The sequence below is a fragment of the Diabrotica undecimpunctata genome, chromosome 7 (genome assembly GCF_040954645.1).
Source record: "Diabrotica undecimpunctata isolate CICGRU chromosome 7, icDiaUnde3, whole genome shotgun sequence".
In the NCBI taxonomy this organism is placed as follows: Eukaryota; Metazoa; Arthropoda; class Insecta; order Coleoptera; family Chrysomelidae; genus Diabrotica; species Diabrotica undecimpunctata.
In genome coordinates, this window is record NC_092809.1 from 5777403 (window position 1) to 5789449 (window position 12047).

At 34.1% G+C, this 12047-nt stretch overlaps 1 protein-coding gene across 2 annotated transcripts in view; it reads right to left on the reverse strand.

Moving 5' to 3' along the window:
• sand (potassium two pore domain channel sandman) overlaps positions 1-10815 on the reverse strand; it is a 270481-nt gene extending 259666 nt beyond the window's left edge. For both annotated transcript variants that reach the window (XR_011951349.1, XM_072536621.1), the window contains exon 1: positions 10594-10815. The gene's annotated coding sequence lies outside the window, so the exon portion shown is untranslated. The remainder of the gene's footprint in view (positions 1-10593) is intronic.
• Between the last annotated feature and the right edge of the window lie 1232 nt (positions 10816-12047).

Consider the following 12047-nt stretch of genomic DNA (forward strand, 5'->3'; position numbering starts at 1 on the left):
AGGACAATGGCGAAAGAATAATTCGAAACCAGATTGATTTTTTACTGATAAACGAACGATACAGAAACTCCTTAAAATCCGTTAAAGCTTACCCAGGCGCAGATGTCTTTTCAGACCATAACCCTCTAATAGCGCAAATGAGTATTAAACTAAAAAGATTGGAGCAGAAAAGAAGAGCAAATCAGATAGACGTCAGTCATTTATGTAACCTGGAGGTAAAGGAGAAACTGCAAAAATGTATTAATAATAATTTCAAAATACTTCATGAAAAAGAAACATCTCAGCCAACGAACAACATAGATAAAAAATGGCAAAACGTAAAAATGGCGATAACAGGTCCTATGAAGAAAATTCTGACTAAAGAAAAACCAAAAATAAAGCAAAGGTGGATGACTGATAAGATCCTTCTTCTCATGGACAATCGGAGAATAATGAAAGGAAAAAACGAACAAAGGTATAAACAAATACAGAAAGAAATCAAAATAGAAATCAGAATAGCAAAAGAAGATTTTTATAAAAGAAAATGTGAAGAAATAGAGCAATTGCAGGCAAAACATGATATTTTTAATGTACATAAAAAAGTGAAAGAACTTACAGATACACAAAAACGTAAGCAGCCAAATACCCTGTATAATGTCAACGGAAACATAATAACAGAACTAGAAGAACAGTTGAAGACATGGAAAAACTATATTGAAGAACTCTTTGCAGATAATAGACAACAATCTGAGCTAAGTAACATACAAGGAGACGAAGGTCCAGAAATAACGGAAGAAGAAGTAACGTAGGCACTAAAAAGAATGAAAAATGGTCAAGCCCCAGGTCCAGATGAAATACCAACGGAAATCCTTAAACTAATAGAAAAAGACTCGATTCACATTTTGGTTAAACTTTTCAATAGCATTTATACATCAGGAAAAATACCACAAGAATGGCTTTTATCCACCTTTGTTACTATACCAAAAAAGATAAATGCCAAACAATGCAGTGATTACCGTACAATCAGTCTGATGAGCCATGTACTGAAAATATTTCTGAAAATTATACACTCTAGAGTACACAGAAAACTGGAAATGGACATCAATAATACCCAGTTTGGATTCCGAAATGGACTTGGAACAAGAGAGGCGTTGTTTGCACTGAACGTTATGTCTCAAAGATGTCTTGACATAAATCAAGATGTATTCATGTGTTTCATAGATTACAACAAGGCCTTTGATAAAGTGCGGCATGATCACCTAATCAGACTCCTGACAGAAAAGAATTTAGATAAACGAGACATCCGACTAATAGCAAATATGTACTACAATCAGAAAGCAGTAGTGAGAGTAGAGAATAATACCACTGAAGAAATCGAAATAAAGCGAGGTGTGAGACAAGGGTGTATACTGTCACCAACCCTGTTTAATCTCTATTCCAAAGACGTAATGAATAGAACACTCTCTGAGCAATCCGTAGGTATTAAAATAAATGGTGTTAGATTAAACAATCTGAGATTTGCCGACGACACCGTTCTGATCGCAGAAACACTTGAAGAGCTACAGACATTGGTGAATAAGATAGCAGACTACAGCGAAGAATATGGACTATCTTTGAACATAAGGAAAACTAAATTTATGGTAATATTGAAATCAACACAAAATGTCCAAAATTTATATTTACACAATGAAATTATCGATCGAGTTAGCAAATACAAATATTTAGGCACTTTTATAAATGAAGACAACGATAGCTCAGCAGAAATCAAAATAAGAATAGAAAAAGCCAGATCCATATTCACTAAAATGAAGAGAGTGTTCTGCGGAAGAGATTTGAGCCTTAAAATGAAACTTCGCCTGATGAGATGTTACGTACTTTCTGTGCTGTTCTACGGAATGGAGTCATGGACGTTGAAAAAGATTGATACCAAAAAATTAGAGGCATTTGAACTGTGGATGTATCGCAGAATCCTGAGAATATCATGGACCGAGAGAGTCACAAATGTCGAGGTCTTGAGAAGAATGAATAAAGAAAAGAAAGTCATATTTACGATCAAAAAACGAAAACTGCAATACTTGGGACACATTACAAGAGGCGAAAGATATGAACTGCTTCGAATAATTATGCAAGGGAAAATAGCAGGAAAAAGGTCCATAGGAAGAAGACGAAACTCCTGGCTAAAGAATCTACGGGAATGGTATAGCTGTAGCAGCAACGAATTGTTTCGGTCAGCAGTTTCGAAAATACGTATAGCCCTGATGATCGCCAACCTTCGGAACGAAGATGGCACTTGAAGAAGAAAGAAGTAAGACCTCATATTGGTGTTTCCACTGTTTCAGATCTATTAACTGTAAGTTAGATTTTTCCTCTCCTTCCCTCCGGAGAGGCTCTTATCACCTTCCACGTTTGCCCAACTCTTGTTCCACCCATATACCTATCCACCTCTGCACATATTCGATCTCACATCTCATTTTTACTTTTCACTACTTCTCTTTTTACATCCCGATTTAATTTTTTATTTCATGTCCTTGTCATCACCATTCTTGATTTTTTGTTTCATGTTTGTCTTTATACCCCTAAGCTTAACTTGCAGCATCATGAATGCATTTCTTAAGTTGCTGGTATAATTCTTCCGCTGGTAATTTTTCTCGATCCACATTTTGTAATTTTGTGGCCAGTCGTAATTTGTAAAGAAATTTCGTTGAATCTTTTTTTAAGCTTTCTAGGTTATATTTAGGGGATGTTACTTCTTGTCCTTTTTTTATTCTCTTTTCTATACTATCTATTCCCTTACAAATTACTCAGTTAAATTAACTATTCACAAATTAACTAATTGAATTTTTATAATGTATGTAACAAAGTATCCTTTGTACAACAAAGTAGGATTACATTATGATAGTTTATGTATTTTTAAGTAAACCAAAAAAAAATACAAACTAAAAAGGAACAGCAAACAAAAATTAATAAAAATCTGTATATTTTAAACATGGCTGTAAAAAGACATGACAATACTTGTTATTCTTTGTTTATTCTGTCTTCCTAGATTCATTTGATTATTATCCATGAATATTCCACCAAATAAATACACTTGAAAAATTTGCATCTGTCTGTCACTCCAGACTATGCTTTCCACTAGTTAATGGAGATAAAGCGAACGCATTTTGAATTTCAAAATTTTCTGACCCCATTTTGATTAAACTAAAGCTAGAACTTTTGTTTGTCATGAAAGATTTCATAGATAGAATATTAAATTTTCTGTTCACGAGAAGTGACGTGAGGAAATTCCGAATATTTCAAAGAGGCGTACTTTCCATCGGAAGCAATTGATTGAAAATCAATTGAGTAATATTGTAAGTAGATGCATTGATGCAGATAAGTTAAATTGCTATAAAAGAATATTATATTACATTCAATAGTATTTATTTTTAAAACGGAATGTTTTGAGAATAAAAAAAGCAATTGAATTTATTTTACTAGACTCAATATCCACAGATATAAGTACCTATTCTTTTTTTTAATTACAAGTATACTGCTACTTTTTTACAAAATAAAACCAAAATAGGTAAACAATGAAATTTGATTAAAAACTTACATTACTTATACATTGCTCGTACAATGTGACGGGTTTTTATAGTGCTTCGTAGTAGTTTTTATTCATTTCTTTCACTTTTAAAGTAAAATTTTTTCTCGTTGTTATACATGAATGCTACTACATATGAACATTTAGCTACTATTTTAACGCCACCATTTTAATATTTTGACCACGGTTACCAAGAGAATGGTGTGTTTGTTTTACACCTTATCATTCTTTACTCAACATTCGTAAGTTCTTTTTCCATGTTTTATATTCTTGCCTACCACCATTGTATTCTTTTAGATTGAACTGATGAAGCTTGTAAATACAATGAGCGAAACGTCTTCAAATATAGGAATGGAACTGTGATTTCCTTTTATTATTTCTCCTTTGACCGATATCCTCGTGGCCAAAAGATTTAGTTCTTTTGAAACTTACTCATTGAATATATACACTTGATGTCATCAGTCCATTTGGTTTGAGGTCTACCTCTACTTCTCTTGTTTGCTCTTGTTGCCATTTCTACAATTTGCTTTGCCCAATAGTTGTTTTCCATTCTTTCTATGTGTCATACTCAGTTTCGTTTTAACATAGCAATCTTTTGGATTACATCTGTAACTTTTGTTAGTCTTCTTATTTCTTCATTGGACCTGCGATCGGTGAGCTTAATGTTGAGCATTCTCCGTTCCATAGATCTCTGAGCCACTTGGAGTTTGTAGACTATGTTGTTGTTAAAAGCCCATGTTTCAGTTTCGTAAGTTGGTATAGGCAGCACATACTGATCGAAAGTTTTTGCATTTTTTAAGGTATTTGGTAAGTTCGATTTGCTTATAATCTTCCAAATCCTGCCCATGCTAAGGAACATCTACTATTTAAGTCAGCCTTTAAGTTAAGCTTTGTTAGTTTGACCTGAGTATATATTATATGACTTACCCTATTCTATATTATTATTGTCCAGCGGTATATCCTCAGTTACATCTAGAGATTTGTTTGTTAGATCTTTTAGTTAGATGTTTGTTAGTTTTTGCTAGATTTATTTTTATTCCTATTTCTTCTGATTTTGTATTTAGGCCTAGCAGCATTTCCTGCAAATCTTAACGCAACATCATCGGCAAATCTTACGTAATTCAGGTTTTCGCACTCTATCGTCATTTTATTTGCCCATTCTAAAGTTCAGAACATGTCTTCTAGAGCTAAAGTAAATTACTTGGGTGAGATAGAATCTCCTTGTCTAACTCCTCTCTGTAGTTTAATTTTTTCTGTTTTTTCTTCTATTTTTACTTGCGATGTTCAATATTGTTATTTTTGTATATCAGTTATCAATTCTATTGTTGCTTAAGGCGTTAAGAATGGCTCAAATTTCTACGGAATCAAATACCTTTTCGTAATCTGCCATAGCTATCCAGACTGTTATATTGCATTCGTTTGATTTTTTAATAAGTGTTCGTATTACTTGTGTATGATCTATGGTGTTTTATCCCTTAACTTGGTAACGTATGTTATCATATACGGGACAGGATTCTGTAATAATAGGTCTTATGTTTGCCAGTGTGTGTATGTGTGCTGAGGGGTATAGCCTGTTCCGCCTCGTGCAGAATCTGAGGATTTTTCTTTCGGTAGCCATAATGTCATTGATTTCGTAGGTCTTAAGAGAGGCGTAGATGCATGCCTTGTATTCGATGATAGGTCTAATATGAAAGTTTTATAGGTGTGCAATAAAGTTTTAGATGACGTCTTCCCAAATTTGCCCGCTAGCACTGCCAGGAGTTTAAACCTCCTTCTCACCCTGTCAAGGGTATCTTGAATGTCCATGAACATGTCTTGAATGAATGGTTTTCCAGTTGAGAGTCCTTGTAAAATGGACTCCCAAATAGAAAACTGAGTTTCTGAGAATAAGGTCCTCTCCTAACAGAGCTATTCGGTCCCGGACATCGCGACAATTTGAAGATTTAAATAAAATTAGTTGTGTTTTGGAGGTATTTATGGTCAGCCTTCATTTATTGCACCACCTAATGACTCTGTCTAGATAGTTTTGCGCTCGTTTAAATACAGACAATTTTCCACGCTCTCTGTGTGATCCCGAAGTGAGGAGAGCAGTGTCATCAGCATACAGTAGAAGGATCTCCGATCTATGCTGTGGGCGGGGGATGTCACTATTGTAGACTGTGTATAATATTTGAGCAAGAATTGAGCCCTGGGGTACTCCAGCTTGTGGAGTGAAGGGTGTGGATAAGATTTCGCATACTTTGATTAGCTTCAGTTGTACTAAAACGATTACTGCCATATACAGAGGAAATTATTGGCGATTACCAATGCGGCTTTAGGCCTGGAAGATCAACAATCGATCAAATATTTACTATCAGACAAATGCTAGAAAAGTATTGGGAATATAATAAAGAAGTACACCAGATCTTCAAAGATTTCAAACAAGCATATGATTCCATAGATCGCTTAAAACTGTGGAGTGCAATGATGGAGTTAGGCGTACCAAAGAAGCTGACCATGATTGCGCGAATGTGTGTCAACAATTCCTTTGCACAAATTAGAATAGGAGGCAAAACTTCAAAGGCTTTCGGCATAAGCACCGGACTTAGACAGGGAGACCCGCTGTCCCCATTACTATTTAACCTAGCATTGGAATATGCAATGCGAAAAATCTATACCAGAGTCAAACCAGACATAACTGCCAGAGGAGCAAAGATTATTCTCACATTTGCAGATGATGTAGATACAGTAGCACAGACAACACTGGAAGTTAAGGATATAGTATCGAACTTTGAAGAAGCAACACTAAGCGTAGGCCTGAAAATAAACGAAGAAAAAACTAAATACATGGTCGTATCAAAAAAGGAACGACAGCGAATAAGACAAAACATTACCATAAACGATCATAATTTTGAGGTGGTCAAAGAATTCAAATACCTAGGAGCAACAATTACCAGTGAAAACACAGGAGAACGGAAGGTTGAAATACGAATACTGGCGGGGAATAAATCATTATTTGCCATTCAACATCTAATGAGGTCAAAGCTTCTCTCAAGGCGTGCCAAAATCCAAATGTACAAAACCATAATACGACCAGCAGTGACATATGGAAGTGAAACATGGACATTGGGAAAGAAAGAAATCAATAAGCTATTAGTATGGCAACGCAAAATCCTGCGAATTATATATGGTCCTTGCAGGGACAGCGTGACAAATGAATGGAGGAGCAGATACAACAATGAAATAGAGACTCTCTTCGGAAAAGGAAACATCGTAAGATACATAAAAGGCAATAGATTAAGATGGGCAGGCCACGTGGTACGGAGTGATGACGACAGACTGATTAGCAATGTGTTTTGGGAAAGACCAGATGGTAGAAGATCGACAGAAAGGCCTAGAAAAAGGTGGAAAGACGCAGTCAGGGAAGACCTGGAGAAGATGGAAGTAAGGCCAAGGAAAATAATAGCACAGGATCGGAATCAATGGAAGGCAATAGTAAACGCAGCAAAAATTCACGAAGAGTTGTAAAAGCCAATGATGATGATGATGATGATACTTTGATTATGATTGTCCGATGAGAGAAATACAAATTGATTAGTTTAACGAAAGGTGTGGGCAATGTATTATATGCTTTACAAACCGATTTTTCGGTCTATTTGGCGATGTGTACTCTGGTATATAATCCCAATTTTTGACATGTAGATGTCATATATTTTTGTTGTTATAGAATATTTGTATGATGCCCAAACAGCAAACGTACCAATTTTCAGATTTGTTTGTTAGTCGGAATGTAATTATTTTTACAAACAGCTTATGCAAGACTAAGAACGGGCTAATGGATCCATAGTTTTCTAATTTATATGTATTTCCCTTTTTAAATATCAGTATTACACAATATAAGATTTTGTAAATATAAAAATTACCAAAAATGCACTTATACCATGCAATTTTAAAATTAATTAAAATTAATAAAAGGAATTTCATTTGTCGAGAATGTTCCTATCCTTAATTGGATGGTCTCATGCCAGAGTGAACTATGTGCATTTTATTTGTTTTAACTTTTTCATTTTCATTATGAGGCAAACTTTTGTTCTAAACTTATGCCAAAACGAACTATGTGAATAACAGAAAACATCAGCTGGAAATTAGTAAATTCTATTTAGCAAAAGGGTGGTAGTACTGGTAGTCATATGCCACAGTGAATCATCATCCAGTCCAAGATGGCTTCCCGTGCACATAGTTCACATCGTCATGACATTGTTGATAGAAATTCTAGTGAAGATGAACACGCTGATTTCAGTAATGGGTCTTCAGATGATTACCATCCAAGTTCTGATTCGGATATTACAGAATCAGGTAAGATAATAATATTTATTGCCATAAAACTTCATTATCAAAGTTTGGTTATGTTTTGGAACGTTTCTTTTGCCAAAGTGAACCATGTGCAAATTTATTTCTTGCAGTGTCCACTGGGAGTGCTAGTGAAATATGAGCAGTTATACCAACCTAAGAACATAGTATTTACCTATCTATATAAGAATGAAGCAATATATTCCATTAATTTATATTGGAATTGTAAAAAAAAATTAAAATCACATAGTTCACTTTGGCAAAAGAGAACGTAAATTGTCTGTCTTATGCATAGTGAATGTGTGTTTCAAAGTATTTTTATGTTATAACATAAAAAAGTAATGTAAAATATTTACTTATATAAAATATTAATAATTTTGTGTTTTTACAGATGAAAAAAATACCAGAGGGCAGGAAGAACCTCAAGACAAGAAGAGAAAATCTGATCCTAAGAAGTGGAAAAAAAATATTCGCAAGCAAAAAAGGGCAGCTGGTAAAGAATATATCAATACTTCAGGTAATGTCATACACTCTAAATCTTTTAATGACTATTCCTGCAATTGCAAAATAAACTGCCAAAATAAGCTTACAGCACAGCAAAAAGAAAGTTTTTTTAATTTGTTTTATAACGAGTCACAGTCTTGGGAAACTCAAACAAGCATAATAAGTGGTGCTGTAAAATGTAGAACGATAATAAGACGTCGTAAGAACACTGATATTTCAAAAAAAACAGGCAATCGTGAATTTTATATCCCTTCTGAAAACGGAGATATTAAAGTATGCAAAAAAATGTTTATGGGAATATTACAAATCAATAGTAGTAGAGTACATCGTGCTTTGCTTAAGAAAAAAAGTGGAAATTTAAGTGATCTTAGAGGGAAAAAAGTGCCTCATAACAAATCTTTACCGTCCACAATGGAGTCAATAAAAAATCATATACAAAGTTTAACTACCATAGTAAGTCATTACTGTAGAACTCAATCCCAAAAAAAATACTTGGATTGTAATTTAAATTTGTCATTAATGTACAGACTCTATGTTGATAGTTTAAGAGAGAGAAATGTTGACAAAGTTCCAAGCCAATCGCTTTATGAAAAAGTGTTCAGACGTGATTTTAATCTTAGTTTTAAATCTCCACGAGAAGATACCTGTCAAACATGTGACAGGTTGAACATTGAAATAAAGGCAGCTGAGGAAAACAAAGATGAAGCAATGTTAAAGACTAAGAAACTAAACCAGGAACTACACCACAGAAAAGTACAGTTAGCTCGCTCAGAAATAAATGAAGACGTTAAGATTAGTAAAGAAGGGAAAGCTACAGTAATTAGTTTTGATCTTCAGAAAGTAATGCTTCTTCCTAAACTAACCACAGGAGTTGTTTACTATAAGAGGCAGCTTTCATGCTACAATCTTGGTATACATAATTTTGAAAATAATGTCGGAACAATGCATGTTTGGGATGAGAGTACTGCCTCACGAGGTTTCCAGGAAATAGGATCATGTATTTTAAAATTCATAAATACCCATGATCATAAGGACATATTGATTGCATGGTCTGACTCATGTGGCGGCCAAAACCGCAACATTAATATTGCCGCGTTATGGATGTACATAGTGCAGTCCCCTACTTTAAACATAAAGGAAGTAGTTCATAAGTTTGCTGAGCCAGGACATTCATATCTACAAAACGATAGCGATTTTGGTGATATAGAAAAAAAGTTGAAATATCATCCTGAAATTTATGTGCCTACACAATGGCATAACATAATTTCAAACTCAAGAGTTAAAAAGAACAAATTTGAAGTAGTATGCATGGAAAAAGAGGATTTCAAGAGTATGGATGCATTAAAACAAAATCTGGTAAACCGCAAAAAAGACTCAGATGAACAAAAAGTAGAATGGTTAAAAATAAAACAAATGAAATTTACTCAAGACCATCCAGGAGTTATGGAATTTAAATACACATATAACAAAGAAATACAATTTTATTCAGTAAATCTAAATAAGAGAATGAAAGGCCGACCTGTAAACCTAGCTTCTTTAAACTTAAGCATTCTTTACCCCGAAGGAAGAAAATTAAGTCAAGCAAAACTTAATGATATCAGATCACTTTTGCAATTCGTACCACCATGCCATCACCAATTTTACAATAAACTTCAACAAAGTGAAGTATTGAAAGATGACATTGAAGAAGAGAATGACAATAACAATGAAGAGGAAAATGAGATGAACAATGCGATCTAAATATTGCTACTATTAGTTTTTTTACACATTTGTATAATTTAAGTACTCATAATTCTTGAAAATTTAATTCTTTTGTATTGTTAGTTTTAATGATGTATTAATAAACTTGATTACAAACAAAAAGAGCAATTTATTTATACTTCTTGTGCCAGACAGAACTAAGTGCTAAAAAGTTTGCCAAAGTGAACCATGTACTGCAAATGCTGACCAAACAGCTTTAAAAGTAGACAAAATCATGTGCTGTTACTAAAAGTCTTAAAGAAATGTTCTTTTGAATAGTCTTAGAACCTTTTATATCCTATAAGAGATTATAACATATTGCGTATATTTTATAACACCTTCATAACTTTAAACTGTCGTACTGAAAATTTTCAATTTCGGCTTTTGGTTCACTCTGGCATGAGACCATCCAATTATATTATTACCTAAAAATTAAAACTCTAAAGACTAATCTTACTCACCACAATTCGTTGTAAATAATCCCAAAGTTTATCGTGAAGTTCTGTTCGCAAACCACAATAAGAAAACAAACAATGCACACTTCACAATTGTCCAACTAAAAACGTCCAATTCGCGAACTTTAAACTTTTTGTCAGTAAACTTTAGCAATTAATTCTAAAAACAAAAACCGTGATTTTCGCGAGTTTAAAGAACTTTGATACGGCCAACACGATGTTGCTTCGCTTTGGCAACTCACGTTGAAAATAGCTCAAGTAGAATTGGGAATTGTGAGTTATTTATAAGTCCAGACTATTTGGTGGGAATTGGAGGTTTCTTATGAATCGGTCGTATTGAAATCTATAGGTGTCTATGTGTATGGTGCGTGTATTTGGTATTGGAAATACGCGGGACAAAATATACCGTGTAGCTAAAAAATTTTTATCAAATATCTCAGTTTGACTTAACCAAATATAATAAAATAACTGCTTTATTAGACCTTACTGAAATATGTTTAAAATTCAAATTTAATTAAACTCAATATTTTGTTTTGTTAATTACATGTCATCGGTTAAATCTTGTCTGTCGTGTCTAATTTTTGAAGATTGTTCTATGAGATGAAGATTTGAGGATAGTTATTTTAATTTTTCACACATACAGTGATTAACCCTGTTCCTTACGAACATGTGTATACCATTGTAAAGTGGGATCCACGTATCCAAAGATCAACCGGTCATACTTCGTTACTGAAGTGGTACTTATCTGACTCCCAGGCTTTTCCTCCACCCCTCCACAGCCTGTGACTTACGTGAGGAGGCTTATGATCTGAGTCTTACTTTGGAGATTTCCTGGGTACTGGAACATCCTCTGTTTTTCATGTCTGTAGTTAAGCCACCTAACTGTAGGGGTAGCACACATATCGGCTTTTCTCCCTATTTATTTTACTTTTCTTCTTCAGGTGCCATCTCCGCTACGGAGGTTGGCAATCATCATAGCTATTTTAATTTTTGAGGCACTAACTCTAAATAGTTGTTTTAAGCTGCATCCAAACCATTCTCTCAGGTTTTTAGTCATGAAATTAGTCTTCTTCCGATGCTTCTTATGCCATCTATCTTTCCTTGCATTATGAGTCGCAGGATGCCATACTTCTCGCCCCGCATCATATGTCCGAGATACTGTATCTTTCTTTCTTTAATTGTAAGTTCAACTTCCTTCTCTTTACTTATTCTTCTCAGTACTTCATTGTTCTTCTATAGGTCCACATTTCAAAGGCTTTAAGTCGTCTCATTGTGTCTAGATTTAACGTCCATGATTCCAATCCATAGTATAGAACACTGTATTCGTAACATTTTGTTAGGCGTACTTAAAGAGCTAATGTTAAATCTTTGCCACATAGGACCTTTTTCATTTTCATAAAATTAGAACGTGCTTTTTCTATTCTGACTTTGATTTCTGCAGTGTAGTCATTATTTTCTGT